The sequence below is a fragment of the Camellia sinensis genome, chromosome 9 (assembly GCF_055761805.1).
Source record: "Camellia sinensis isolate YWXY chromosome 9, ASM5576180v1, whole genome shotgun sequence".
NCBI classification, from domain to species: domain Eukaryota; kingdom Viridiplantae; phylum Streptophyta; class Magnoliopsida; order Ericales; family Theaceae; genus Camellia; species Camellia sinensis.
Genome location: NC_138969.1, coordinates 99,242,565 through 99,253,980, shown reverse-complemented (window position 1 = coordinate 99,253,980; position 11,416 = coordinate 99,242,565). Strand labels below are relative to the sequence as shown.

The 11,416-nt window shown below is 35.9% G+C and overlaps 1 long non-coding RNA gene across 2 annotated transcripts; it reads right to left on the bottom strand.

Annotated features, from left to right (window-relative positions):
- Positions 1 to 4,427: 4,427 nt before the first annotated feature.
- LOC114311705 (uncharacterized) lies at positions 4,428 to 10,197 on the bottom strand. Of its 2 annotated transcripts, XR_014340130.1 has the most exons (4): positions 9,960 to 10,197; positions 9,354 to 9,573; positions 4,808 to 4,954; positions 4,428 to 4,613 (listed from the first exon to the last, which is right to left on the bottom strand). It is a non-coding gene; the product is annotated as an uncharacterized LOC114311705 (long non-coding RNA). The 2 variants fall into 2 exon arrangements; XR_003646582.2 differs by having other exon boundaries at positions 4,594 to 4,954.
- Between the last annotated feature and the right edge of the window lie 1,219 nt (positions 10,198 to 11,416).

Below are 11,416 nucleotides of genomic sequence, written 5' to 3'. Positions count from 1 at the left end.
GTGCTAGTTCCGTAAGTTTTCACAACTTACATTTGTCCATCCCGAGGTGTTTGAGGTGTTTCCCGAGCCTTTTCGTGACTGTTACACGATTTTGGCCCACGAAGGCCTATTTTCAAGCTTAAGTGTGAAAAAAGTGTATTTTTCGACTTAGTCTTCAAACCGGGAGTCTCGTGCTGGTTCTATAAGTTTCCACAACTAACATTGGTCCCTCTTAAGGTGTTTGAGCTGTTCCGCAGGCTTTCTCGTGACTGTTACACCCATTTTGGCCACCAATGGCCTATTTTAAAGATTAAGTGTGAAAAAAGTGTATTTTTTCACTTAGTTTTCAAACTGGGAATCTCATGCCTGTTCTGTAAGTTTCTACAACTTACATTGGTCCCTCCCGAGGTGTTTGAGGTGTTCCCCGGGCCTTCTCGTGACTGTTAATCAATTTTCACCCGCTGACGGCCTATTTTCAAGTTTAAGTGTGAAAAAAGTGCCTTTTTCGACTTAGTTTTCAAACAGGGAATCCCGTGTTATTTCTATAAGTTTCCACAACTTACATTGGTCCGTCTCGAGGTGTTTGAGATGTTCCTTGAACCTTCTCGTGACTGTTACACAATTTTGGCCCTGACGGCCTATTTTCAACCTTGAGTGTGAAAAAAGTGCATTTTTTGACCTAGTTTTCAAACCAGGAGTCCCGTGCTAGTTCCGTAAGTTTTCACAACTTCCATTGGTCCCTCCCGAGGTGTTTGAGGTGTTCCCCGAGCCTTCTCGTGACTGTTACTCGATTTTGGCCACCGATGGCCTATTTTCAAGCTTAAGTGTGAAAAATGGGCCTTTTTCGACTTAGTTTTCAATCCGGAAGTCCCGTGCTAGTTCCGTAAATTTCTCCAACTTACTTTTGTCTCTCTTGAGGTGTTTGATGTGTTTCCGACTATGAAGCACGGACACCTCTCCGAGGGCTCCGTACCAGTGTCGGACACGTGTCGGACACGGACACGCGTCGGACACGCGGTGGACACGTGTCGGACACGCACTAGAGAGTGTCCAATTTTTTTTTTATTTTTTCTGAAGCCGGACACGTCCAGGACACGTTATGGACACTCTCGGACACGCACGGGACCAATTTCAGAATTTACAAAACATTTTTAGGGTCAATTTCAGAATTTACAAAATATTTTTGGGGTCAATCTGTAAAAAAGCAAAAAAAAATTTGTTTGCCCTAAATCGATCAAAAGCCCTAATCGATCTAAGTGGTCAGTAGAGAACAAAAAGAGAAAGAGAGAAGGCGAAGAAACAGAGGAGAAAGAGAACCTGGGCTCGTCCGTCGCTCGTCATCGCTCGTCGCTCCTCGGCCGTCGCTCGTCACTCGTAAGGTACGTCTTCTTCTTCCTTCCTCAGCTTCCGTCTTCTTCCTTCTTCTTCTGGTCTTCGCCAGTCGATGTCTCTCTCTCTCTCTCTCTGTCGAGGTCTCCTCTCTCTCTCTCTCTCTCTCTCTCTGTCTGGTCTTCGTCCATCTTCTTCGACTTCGGTCTCTCTCTCTTTTTTTTTTCTATTTTCTTTTTATATTTTTTTCCCTCTATTATTTCAGAATATATATATATATATATATTTATTAATTAGTTTTTGTTAATAAATCTTTTTTCAGTATTTATATATATATATATATTTATTAATTAGTTTTTGTTAATAAATCTTTTTTCAGTATTTATTTCAAAATATATATATATATATATATTTATTAATTAGTTTTGTTAATATGTAATATATATATATTTTATTAGTTTTGTTAATATATATATATTTTATTAGTTTTGTTAATTTTAATAATAATGTGTGTTTATTAATTTTATTATAGGAACAAATTTGTAATTGTGAAACAATGGCTACTGCGGGTGGTAGTTCTAATGATGTACCTGATGATTATTTTGATGAGAACAAACCATTGTGGAAGTATGTAACTAAATTAGCAAAACCTGCGGGTGGTAGTTCTAATGATGTACCTGATGATTATTTCAATGTTTTTTTAATTATTTTTTAATAATTTTATGACATATAATAAATAAAATTAATTATATATATTGAACGTGTCCCCAGCGTGTCGTGTCCCCCATTTTTTGAAAATTTGGGTGTCGGCGTGTCCGTGTCGTGTCCGTGTCGTGTCGCGTGTCCGTGTCCGTGCTTCATAGGTTTCCGAGGCCTTCAGATTTTCCATGATTTTGGCCCCCAATTGCCCATTTTCAAGCTTAAGTGTGAAAAAAGTACATTTTCCCGTGCCAGTTCCATTAGTTTCTACAACTTACATTGGTCCCTACCGAGGTGTTTGAGGTTTTGCCTGGGCCTTATCGTGACAGTTACACTATTTTTGCCCCTGATGGCCTATTTTCAACCTTGAGTGTTTGAAAAGTGCATTTTTTGACTTTGTTTTCAAACCGGGAGCTCCATGCTAGTTTCGTAAGTTTTCATAACTTATACACGATGACCTATTTTCAAGCTAAGTGTGAAAAAAGTGACTTTTTTGACTTAGTTTTCAAACCCGGAGTCCCGTACTAGTTCCGTAAGTTTCCACAGCTTACATTGGTCCTCCGTGTTTGAGGTGTTCCCTATGCCTTCGCGTGACTGTTACACGATTTTGGCCTCCGATGGCCTATTTTCAACCGTAAGTGTGAAAAAAGTGCCTTTTTCGACTTAGATTTCAAACCGTGAATCCCATGCTAATTCCGTAAGTCCCTCCCGAGTAGTTTGAGGTATTCCCTAAGCCTTCTCGTGACTGTTATACGATTTTGAACATTGACGGCCTATTTTCAAGCTTAAATGCGAAAAAAGTGAATTTTTTGACTTACTTTTAAAACCGGGAGTCCTGTGCTAGTTCCTTATTTTCAATAACTTACATTGTTCCCTCCCGAGGTGTTTGAAGTATAGCCCGGCCTTCCCATGACTGTTACACGATTTTGGCACACCGAGGCCTATTTTCATGCTAACGCGTGAAAAAAGTGTCGTTTTCGACTTAGTTTTCAAACCAGAAGTCCCGTGCCAGTTCCGTAAGTTTTCACAACTCACATTGGTCCCTCCTGAGGTGTTTGAGGTGTTCCATGGGCCTTTGCATGACTGTTACACGTTTTTTGCCCCCGATGGCCTATTTTCAAGCTTAAGTGTGAAAAAATTGTCTTTTTCGACTTAGTTTTCAAATCGGGAGTCCTGTGCTAGTTCCATAAGTTTCCACAACTTACATTGGTCCCTCCCGAGGTGTTTGAGGTGTTCCCCGGTCCTTCTCGTAACTGTTGCATGATTTTGGCCCCCGATGGCCTATTTTCAAACATAAATGTGAAAAAAGTGACTTTTTCGACTTAATTTTCAAACCGGAAGTCCCGTGCTAGTTCCATAAGTTTTCAAAACTTATGTTGGTCCCTCTCGAGGTGTTGGTGGTGTTCCCCAAGCCTTCTTTATGATTGTTACACAATTTTGGCCCCCAATGGCCTATTCTTAAGCATAAATGTGAAAAGAGTGAATTTTTTAACTTAGTTTTCAAACCAGGCGTCCTGTACTAGTTCCGTAAGTTTCCACAGCTTACGTTAGTCCCTCCTAAGGTGTTGGAGGTGTTCCCCGGTCCTTCTCATGACTGTTACACGATTTTGGCCTCCAATGGCCTATTTTCAAGCTTAAGTGATTAAAAAGTACATTTTTTGACATAATTTTCAAACCGAGAGTCCCGAGCTAATTCTGTAAGTTTTCACAACTTACATTGGTCCCTCCCGAGGTGTTCGAGGTGTTCCCCTGGACTTCTCGTGACTGTTACACGATTTTGGCTCCCGATGGACTATTTTAAAGCTTAAATGTGAAAAAAGTGCATTTTTCGACTTCAATTTATGAATTCGGTATTAAACACATACCTAAAGTCTTCAAGAACACTAATTCTAGCAATTTCTTAAGTTGTCTCTTCCTCAATTCTTCAATTCTCAAGCAAAATTCCAAGCTTCCAAGCTCTTCTCTCTGAAATTGAGTTTCTTCTCTCTCTAAACTTAATTGTCGGCAGATTTTTGTGTCTAAATGAGATTAATTAACATTTCTCATAGTTTAGCTTAGGGCCTTAATTAGGGATCAAGTTAGTTAAATAGAGCTTAAGACTAATTAATCAAGGCTTAATTTAATTGATTTAATCTTAATCAAATTTTATCAAACTTCTGACATCATTAAGGCCTTCAATTTCAGATTATAACCGAAATCACAATAGATATTCCTACGGTTAACAGATATGAACCTAAAAATCACATTAAACACATAATAAGCATTCAAATTCACACAAAGCACTTAAATAACATTCAAAACCAATGATTAACAGGGTTGTCACAAGATCAATATTGCTTACCAACAACAAAATGTTTACTGGATTTTATAATTCAGAATAGGAAAAGTGGATAATCAAATTAAAGTCACACATAGCTCCATAAAAGACAACTTTAAGGGCAGAACTTAATTTATATGACACAAAATACAACAATTATTTCGTTGTGGTGATAAAAATACCTATACAAGAATAGTAAATATAAGTTGGATGCTAGAAGTGCACAAGGACCAAGCTTTCCTTCCACCACACGCCAGGTCAGATAAAAATTTCCACAGTAAAATGTTTACTGGATTTTATAAATCATAATGGGAAAATTAGATTACCAATTTAAATCACACAGCTCCATAAAAGACAACTTTGAGGGCAAAAAACTTAATTTGTATGACACAAAATACAACAATTATTTTGTTGTGGTAATAAAATACATATACAAGAATAAGTAAATATAAGTTAGACGCTAGTAGTGCACAAGGGCCAAACCTTCCTTCCCAACACCCCAAGTCAGATAAAAATTTCCACAGTGTGAAATAGCATGGACTAAGCAATATCATTTGTCAAGCGCTTGTGCCGGTTGTAAAGCATCTCCAAGAAGACCTTTGAAGCCCTGTCAACTGTTTTACACTATGTCTACATGAAAAGAAAAAATCAAAAAAAAAAAAAAAAAAAAACTAATAATAGTAATCAATAAAATGAAGAAATAAATAGAGGCAATTCACAGTTAAACATTAAGTTGACATTGAACTGCTATAGTTCACAATAATTTAATGAATCTCAAGGTGTAAATAGAAACTATTCCAATAGTTGTTGAAATCATGATGGTGATGGAGTGGTGGCAGTGATGGCGTACCACAGCCAATCTTGCTATCTAATGTAATGACAGTCACATGCTGGTGCAATCATTATGACAACGATAACGATACAAATCAAAAGAAAACGTGTACTTTCAAAATTTCAATCTCTTTTAACTATAAGTAAAATGAATTTTACCTAACCAAAAAAGTAAAATGAATTTTCTGTCTGATTTCTAATCTCACCCTTCCCAAAACACTTGTAGTAGGTATGTGCTTTAAGTCTTATCAATTTTGATACTTTAGGATTAAAGTCTTGTGAGTGTATACAGCCTTCCGTTTGCATGCTGACCAACACCTAGGTTCAGTTTTTCCTAAAGGAAGTCTTTATTATTAACTCCATTCTTACATTGTGCTAATCTAACATATATCGCCCTTAATACCAGCCATGCTTCGGCGTGGAAAAAATCATCGCAACCACTCTATGGGAACATTTACTCTGGTGAAAGTTTCCTGCAGTTGAAATGCAAAATGTCATGCTTTAGGTCTTATCAATTTTGATACTTTAGGATTAAAGTCTTGTGAGTGTATACAGCCTTCCATTTGCATGCTGACCAACACCTAGGTTCAGTTTTTCCTAAAGGAAGTCTTTATTATTAACTCCATTCTTACATTGTGCTAATCTAACATGTATCGCCCTTAATACCAGCCATGCTTCGGCGTGGAAAAAATCATCGCAACCACTCTATGGGAACATTTACTCTGGTGAAAGTTTCCTGCAGTTGAAATGCAAAATGTCATGCTTTAGGTCTTATCAATTTTGATACTTTAGGATTAAAGTCTTGTGAGTGTATACAGGCTTCCATTTGCATGCTGACCAACACCTAGGTTCAGTTTTTCCTAAAGGAAGTCTTTATTATTAACTCCATTCTTACATTGTGCTAATCTAACATGTATCGCCCTTAATACCAGCCATGCTTCGGCGTGGAAAAAATCATCGCAACCACTCTATGGGAACATTTACTCTGGTGAAAGTTTCCTGCAGTTGAAATGCAAAATGTCATGCTTTTTGGTAACTATATAGTGCCATTCCTAGGGAACAAAATCTACGTATATCCCATGATCTACGTATATCCCAAATTTTAGTTGACTTGTATAAATCTTTCTTAGCCAGGCTTAAAATATAACCCTAATAAGCCTTCATCTATAAACAGGGTTTTATTTCACATCTTTTGGTCAAACGACTATTGCAGTAACTTTTCAAATAAAAAATTAATTTGACAATGCTAAAGATCTAGTGATTCAGATAAAGTGCTAATGCTTCACACTTAAAATGTTGTTTGGCACTTGAATAAGGTCTAGAGGAGATTTAGCCCTCAAAATGGAAAAGAAATTGCTTAGGATTGATAACATAACATGACAGAGATTATGAATTGTTCATTTTATTCAATTAAACCAGTACGAATTTGCTTTATGCCAATCAATTCTGCAATCAATATAATAATCAATTAGACACACAAAAGGATTCCCTTTTTCTTTTTTTTTTCCCTTCTTCTTCCTGTCGAAAATCAAAACGGACAAAAACCATAGGATCCCGTAGCCAACCAATTCACCATTAGTAAGGGGAAAAAAAAAATAAAAACAATCCAACCCTAACCCAGTTCATGTGCCTTAGGTGTTGAATCCTAAAACTTGCTAGCGTGTTTCTTATACCACTGGAAATCGGCGATGTTTGTTCCTGAATGGTTGGTAGAGTATCAAGCATCCACGATACTCTATGAATTCACCACAAATTAAACGCGATCCACCATTGACCAGGAAATCACCAAAACAAACTTGAAATGTATTAAAGTGATGTAAAACGCATATTAATCAATTGATAGTGCAAGTGAATATGGATGCTTCTCTTATTTGAAAATTTTATTTTGGTTACAACTAGTTTAATTCTCCTCCAGTACGAAATTGCTGGTCCATTTTAACTATTCCAAACATCCCAAAAAAATCATCTATGTTTTTTTATTTATTCTTTCTTTTAATTTGTAGGGAAAAAAATACATTATTTATTGACCCTACTAAAAGGCATGAATGCTGAAAATTGATAAACAGTTGGGGATGGAACGAGTATTTATAAATGAGATGACTTGAAGACCAATCCCATCCAAAATCCAAGTTAAAACCACCTTAGACTTTGCAAAATCGTTGGCCACTGCTCGAGCCATGAAAATCCCTAGAGATTGGGTGTCTGCTTCCACTTGAGATCTGAGTTTTTTAATAGATTGGGTGTCTGCTTTCACTTGAGATATCAGCTTTTTAATAGATGGAAACAAAGTTGATTGAAAACTCACAATTTTCATACAATGGAAGATTTTTTCTTTCAAGCTTGTCACTTAGCTATCCTTCAAGTCAAAAGTTTTCCTATAAAAAATTGGATATATTGCGACTAAGATTTTTCTTTATACTTTTGTTTGGATTTGACTTGCTTTCATATGTATTTTTTCTTCTATGATTTTGCTAAGCAGTCAAGTCACACAAGGAGGGTTCTTTCCATTCTAGTTGCTCCCAATATGTATTATTATTTCTTCTATGATTTTGCTAAGCAGACACAAAGCAGGAATAAAATGATTGATATTTGCTCCCAATAGGTATTATTTCTTCAATTGTGATTTTGAAGGTTGGAGCTAGTCCTCCTAGGCATTTGTACATCAACTTCTCAACACACCAAAATCCCATCCAATCAATTTCCATTTGATTCAAGTTCTTGTTAGCCCTCCAACACATAGGAGAATATAATGATTGATGTTGGCCCTCCAGTACTACTAAATCAATGACAGCCTAAGTTTTCTAATCCAAGATTAAATAGTCTGAGAATTCAACATGACCAGCCTTAAGACAACCAACTTTATTTTGTTCATGTTGTATCTCAAAGGGGAATAATGAAGGAGAATTTTCCTCTTCCTGGTAGATAAAATCTAGAATGAGACACAAGGAGAAATCCCGGGCAAAAATTACATAAGAGGGAAAAAAGCCAAACTATACATCAACCCATAAGCTAAATTCTTTCGACAAATCAATCAATAAACAAAAGAAAGAGATTCCTAATAGTATTTATCAAAAAGAGAGAGAGAGAGAGAGAGAGATTCCTAATAGTAATCCAAAAAAGGGCTCAATATCAAATGTTTCGACTCCAAAATAAAAACTACACTTCCATTAAAGATTCTCCTGTTGTGCTCCTAGATGCATCACCAAAAACAAATCACTGAAGACTCCGGCCCATTTCTTTCTTCCTCTTTCTTCTTTCCTCTTTTTTTTTTTTGACAAGTAAATATATTAGAAAGGTGCCAAAAAAAAGGAGCACAGTCACCACTTTACACCGGCTATGTTTGATTTCGGTTTGGATTAGGCAGATAAGATACCCCCGAATGTGTAAGCCAGGCAAAAGCATTTTAGTCATTCACATGCAAAAGAGTTATCCCCGGTTTAACTGTCCCACCCCTAGGACAAAATAATCCCTCATATGTAGGTAAAGGGCTCGCGTGAGATTAGCTATTCTGAGCAACTTTTGCAGTACCAAATGTGGGATTATTTACGAAACAACACAAGGATGAGGAGTCACAAGTCACTACATCTTAGTTGCCAACTTCATATGCAAATGGAAATACAGCATGAGTTACATCAGACAGATCAGTAACAAAGGCACATATGCTTCCACAGTCCACCATTAACAGTTGGCCTCTGAAAACTCCCACTAATAAAAGCCAACATAACTTGATCATTCATTTAAGAATGGAAGTCAATGGCTTTCATGGATGAAATAAATAGACTTCGTTATCAAAAAGAGGACAAAGCATGTTCTTCTTCTCATGCAATATATATCTCAAGCTTTTTTTCTCTTGCTAAAAAAATAAAAGAACAGAATTCGATGTACATCATGTACTAAACAAGCTCTTAAATACTTAACACTGATAATTAAACAGCCAAGACATAGATAAAAGCTACTTGCAAACTGCCTTCAGACACAAAGAAAGAAAGAAAAAAAAAAAAAAAAAAAAATCAATGAAAAGGAAACCACAGTGCAATCAATTTCAGAGTTGGGAATTTACGAGATTACCAGAATGTTCTACGAGAATTTCACACAAATTCCACAGATACAAGTTGAGAATTCAAACAACTAAATTTGGCACAATTAATATGTATATATGTAAATATATAGCACATATTATGTATGTAAAATTACTAACCTTGTCAATTGTGGCGAAAATGGACATGTTCTTGAAATCCCTGGACCTGAGCCGTGACCTCCCAATCCCCAGCCGCCGAATCAGCGCAGACGACATCCGGGTGGATGCCGCCACAGCAGGAAGAAGCGATTTCCTCTCAACCAAACTGGCCCGACGGCTTAAGGAGGAGGAGGAGGAGGAGGGGTTCTCACGGTACTGCTCATCATCATCAAAGTCGTTTCTTCATCATCATCAATCACAAAAAAAACCAATTCAGTAAAATTCATATTGTTATTGTAGTAAAGACACATAATCAGATCAACCCAGAAAAGAGGAAAGAAAATAAAACATCAGATCAATCATTATTGGTTGGATTGAAAGGTGTGTAATAATTTCACAAACAAAAAAAATAAAAAATAAAAATTCTTGATACTACAAATATATATATATATATATATAATTCATGATCAAAACACCGATAATGATTTTGGCTCTCATAATTTAATTTCTGAACATTTTTTTTTTTATTTTTTTCCTAGAAAATTGTTAGTTTGGGGGAAAATAAAAATTGACAAGATTTTTTAAGAGAGAGAGAGAGAGAGAGAGAGAGAGAGAATGGGGGCATACTTGGATCCATATCGGTGCTAACAAGCTGCAACACAACATTCCTTCCGATCTTGTCGGTGAGAGCATCCAAACGTTTTACAAGTGCCTCCTTCAAGCCTTCCTTGTGCTTCTTCCTCACAGTCACCACTGCTCACAGTCTCGTTCAAGATTTTTTGACACACAGAGAGAGAGAGAGAGGAGGATAAAAAGATGTAAGGGAACATTTGTCCCCGTTGCAATTTTGTGAGAGAAATGCACCGTTGGGTGGGGGCGGTGGTGTATATAGCCGTTGTCCAAACACACCCCTTGAAATTCTAATAAAAATTCTAATAACTAAAGTCTTTTGAAATTGTAATTCTAATAAAAAAAAATTAAAATTCTTCCAAATGTGGAACTAAACATACCACTCAAAATTTAATTTAAAATTCTTTTCAGAATTTATAACTAAACTCTTTTTAAAACTTTATTTAAAGAAAAATTTAAAAAAATATTTTTTTATTTTATGTTTTAAAATCATGATTTTATATTTTAAAATATTTAATTTTTTTAATTTCAAAAAAATTTGGATGGCCATATATATCTAAAGGGTTTTTTTTTTAAGGTCCATCGTATTAAAATTTTATAGTATAAAGGAAATCAAATATTTTCATAATGTCTAAGGTCCTTCAAGTTGGTCCAGAAAAAATTCACATCACAGATAAAATTGCTCTAGAGAAATTTCTCTCCAGAGAAATTCTAGATGAGAATTTCTCTGGACCTCTGAGAGAATTTCTCTCCAGAGAACAAATTTATCTGAGTTTGTTTTATTGAAATTTCACTGAGTTGTCTCAGTAAATTTCGCTGAGTATACCAAACAAACAAAACAAACAAACAAATAGTATAAATACATTTCACCAATTTTACTCAATTAAAGGCAAAGAAAATTAAACAAATTGAGTTTAAACTAGAGAAATCCAGAGAATTTCTATGGATTAGGAAAGAATTTCTCTAGACTCACTTCAACCCAGAGAAATTTTCTCAAAACCAAAGAAATTTCCCTTTATAACCTAGAGAAATTTATTTAAATCAGAGAATAAATCAATTAATTTTTTTGAAAAGAAAAAAATAATAATGCATACATGTCGAAGAAGATCTGGAGTCGAGAATCGAAGCTCTGATCAGTGATTTGAGACCAATACTCGTAAAGCTCATCTCTGCTGATCTTGTCAACATTTAACCTTCGTCATCTGCTCAGAACATCGAACAATTCCAACGCAAATTCCTTTGAATTATCTCTCAGTCCTACAACCAGAAAATGATAAAAATTGAGATTGAAAAGGTTTAAACACGCATTGAAATTGCACCATTGTAATTGGAAAGAGTTTTATGACCTATGCATTGTTCGAAATCGGCACGATAGAGATAACCGTCCTTGGCAAGCTTGTTGAAGTTGTTCTGAACTTCGTTCCATCCATCAACGCTGTTGTTTTTGCTACTGC